This window comes from Oncorhynchus masou, chromosome 32 (genome assembly GCF_036934945.1).
Source record: "Oncorhynchus masou masou isolate Uvic2021 chromosome 32, UVic_Omas_1.1, whole genome shotgun sequence".
Lineage (NCBI taxonomy): Eukaryota > Metazoa > Chordata > Actinopteri > Salmoniformes > Salmonidae > Oncorhynchus > Oncorhynchus masou.
In genome coordinates, this window is record NC_088243.1 from 14503043 (window position 1) to 14507144 (window position 4102).

Consider the following 4102-nt stretch of genomic DNA (forward strand, 5'->3'; position numbering starts at 1 on the left):
ATGTGAATACAGTTATGGTAAACCTAGGCATGACGATTAGAGAGGTATTGTCTCTAGAGACATCAATTAAACCAGTTGAGGTCAATGCATGTGTGGGAGGTGGGACTAGAGGGTTAGCTGAGGCATATTGAGCAGGGCTGGAGGCTCTACAGTAAAATAAGACAATTTGAGCTTCTACTTTTAAAAATCCACCTTTCCAGAAACAAGTCTCTCACCGTTGCTGCTTGCTATCGACCACCTTCTGACCCCAGCTGTGCCCTGGACACCATATGTGAATTGATTGCCCCACATCTATCTTCAGAGCTTGTGCTGTTAGGTGACCTAAACTGGGACATCCTACAATCTAAGCTTGATGCCCTCAATCGCACACAAATTATCAATGAACCTACCAGGTACAACCCCAAATCCATAAACACAGGCATCCTCATCGATATCATCCTAACCAACCGGTCCTCCAAATACACCTCTTCTGTCTTCAACCAGGATCTCAGCGATCACTGCCTCATTGCTTGCGTACGTAACGGTCAGCAATCAAACGACCACCCCTCATCACTGTCAAACGCTCCTTAAAACACTTCAGCGAGCAGCCCTTTCTAATCAACCTGGCCCAGGTATCCTGGAAGGATATTGACCTAATTCCGTCAGTAGAAAATGCCCGGTTATTCTTTAAAAGTGCTTTCCTCACAATCTTAAATGAGCATGCCCCATTCAAAAAATGTAGAACCAGGAACAGATTTGGCCCGTTGTTCACTCCAGACCTGACTGCCCTTGACCAGCACAAAAACATCCTGTGGCGTATGGCATTAGCACCCCGCGATATGGGGGGGGGGTACTGTTCGGAGACGGCGCCGACAGAGATGGCCGCCTCGCTTCGCGTTCCTAGGAAACTATGCAGTTTTTTGTTTTTTTTACGTGTTATTTCTTACATTAGTACCCCAGGTCATCTTAGGTTTCATTACATACAGTCGAGAAGAACTACTGAATATAAGAGCAGCGTCAACTCACCATCAGTACGACCAAGAATATGACTTTCGCGAAGCGGATCCTGTGTTCTGCCTTTCAACCAGGACAACGGAATGGTTCCCAGCCGGCGACCCAAAAAAACGACTTCGTAAAAGAGGGAAACGAGGCGGTCTTCTGGTCAGACTCCGGAGACGGGCACATCGTGCACCACTCTCTAGCATTCTTCTCGCCAATGTCCAGTCTCTTGACAACAAGGTTGATGAAATCCGAGCAAGGGTAGCATTCCAGAGGGACATCAGAGACTGTAACGTTCTTTGCTTCACGGAAATATGGCTCACTGGAGAGACGCTATCGGACGCGGTGCAGCCAGCGGGTTTCTCCACGCTTTGCGCCGACAGAAACAAACACCTTTCTGGTAAGAAGAGGGGCGGGGGCGTATGCCTTATGGCTAACGAGACGTGGTGTGATCACAGAAACATACAGGAACTCAAATCCTTCTGTTCACCTGATTTAGAATTCCTCACAATCAAATGTAGACCGCATTATCTACCAAGAGAATTCTCTTCGATTATAATCACAGCCGTATATATTCCCCCCCAAGCAGACACATCGATGGCTCTGAACAAAGTTTATTTGACTCTTTGCAAACTGGAATCCATACACCCTGAGGCTGCATTCATTGTAGCTGGGGAATTTAACAAGGCTAATCTGAAAACATGACTCCCTAAATTGTATCAGCATATCGATTGCGCCACCAGGGCTGGCAAAACCTTGGATCATTGTTATTCTAACTTCCGCGACGCATATAAGGCCCTGCCCCGCCCTCCTTTCGGAAAAGCTGACCACGACTCCATTTTGCTGATCCCTGCCTACAGACAGAAACTAAAACAAGAAGCTCCCATGCTGAGGTCTGTCCAACGCTGGTCCGACCAAGCTGATCCACACTCAAAGACTGCTTCCATTATGTGGACTGGGACATGTTTCGTATTGCATCAGACAACAACATTGACGAATACGCTGATTCGGTGTGCGAGTTCATTAGAACGTGCATTGAAGATGTCGTTCCCATAGCAACGATTAACACATTCCCTAACCAGAAACCATGGATTGATGGCAGCATTCGGGTGAAACTGAAAGAGCGAACCACTGCTTTTAATCAGGGCAAGGTGACTGGTAACATGACCGAATACAAACAGTGCAGCTATTCCCTCCGTAAGGCTATCAAACAAGCTAAGCGTCAGTATAGAGACAAAGTAGAATCTCAATTCAACGGCTCAGACACAAGAGGTATGTGGCAGGGTCTACAGTCAATCACGGACTACAAGAAGAAATCCAGCCCAGTCACGGACCAGTATGTCTTGCTCCCAGGCAGACTAAATAACTTTTTTGCCCGCTTTGAGGACAATACAGTGCCACAGACACGGCCTGCAATGACAACATGCGGTCTCTCCTTCACTGCAGCCGAGGTGAGTAAAACATTTAAACGTGTTAACCCTCGCAAGGCTGCAGGCCCAGACGGCATCCCCAGCCGCGCCCTCAGAGAATGCGCAGACCAGCTGGCTGGTGTGTTTACGGACATATTCAATCAATCCCTATACCAGTCTGCTGTTCCCACATGCTTCAAGAGGGCCACCATTGTTCCTGTTCCCAAGAAAGCTAAGGTAACTGAGCTAAACGACTACCGCCCCGTAGCACTCACTTCCGTCATCATGAAGTGCTTTGAGAGACTAGTCAAGGACCATATCACCTCGACCCTACCTGACACCCTAGACCCACTCCAATTTGCTTACCGCCCAAACAGGTCCACAGACGACGCAATCTCAACCACACTGCACACTGCACACTGCCCTAACCCATCTGGACAAGAGGAATACCTATGTGAGAATGCTGTTCATCGACTACAGCTCGGCATTTAACACCATAGTACCCTCCAAGCTCGTCATCAAGCTCGAGACCCTGGGTCTCGACCCCGCCCTGTGCAACTGGGTACTGGACTTCCTGACGGGCCGCCCCCAGGTGGTGAGGGTAGGCAACAACATCTCCACCCCGCTGATCCACAACACTGGGGCCCCACAAGGGTGCGTTCTGAGCCCTCTCCTGTACTCCCTGTTCACCCACGACTGCGCGGCCACGCACGCCTCCAACACAATCATCAAGTTTGCGGACGACACAACAGTGGTAGGCTTGATTACCAACAACGACGAGACGGCCTACAGGGAGGAGGTGAGGGCCCTCGGAGTGTGGTGTCAGGACAATAACCTCACACTCAACGTCAACAAAACTAAGGAGATGATTGTGGACTTCAGGAAACAGCAGAGGGAACACCCCCCTATCCACATTGATGGAACAGTAGTGGAGAGGGTAGTAAGTTTTAAGTTCCTCGGCATACACATCACAGACAAACTGAATTGGTCCACTCACACAGACAGCATCGTGAAGGAGGCACAGCAGGGCCTCTTCAACCTCAGGAGGCTGAAGAAATTCGGCTTGTCACCAAAAGCACTCACAAACCTCTACAGATGCACAATCGAGAGCATCCTGGCGGGTTGTATCACCGCCTGGTACGGCAACTGCTCCGCCCACAACCGTAAGGCTCTCCAGAGGGTAGTGAGGTCTGCACAACGCATCACCGGGGGCAAACTACCTGCCCTCCAGGACACCTACACCACCCGATGTTACAGGAAGGCCATAAAGATCATCAAGGACAACACCCACCCGAGCCACTGCCTGTTCACCCTGCTATCATCCAGAAGGCGAGGTCAGTACAGGTGCATCTAAGCTGGGACCGAGAGACTGAAAAACAGCTTCTATCTCAAGGCCATCAGACTGTTAAACAGCAACCACTAACATTGAGTGGCTGCTGCCAACACACTGACTCAACTCCAGCCACTTTAATAATGGGAATTGATGGGAAATTATGTAAAATATATCACTAGCCACTTTAAACAATGCTATTTAATATAATGTTTACATACCCTACATTATTCATCTCATATGTATACGTATATACTGTACTCTATATCATCTACTGCATCCTTATGTAATACATGTATCACTAGCCACTTTAACTATGCCACTTTGTTTACATACTCATCTCATATGTATATACTGTACTCGATACCATCTACTGTATCTTGCC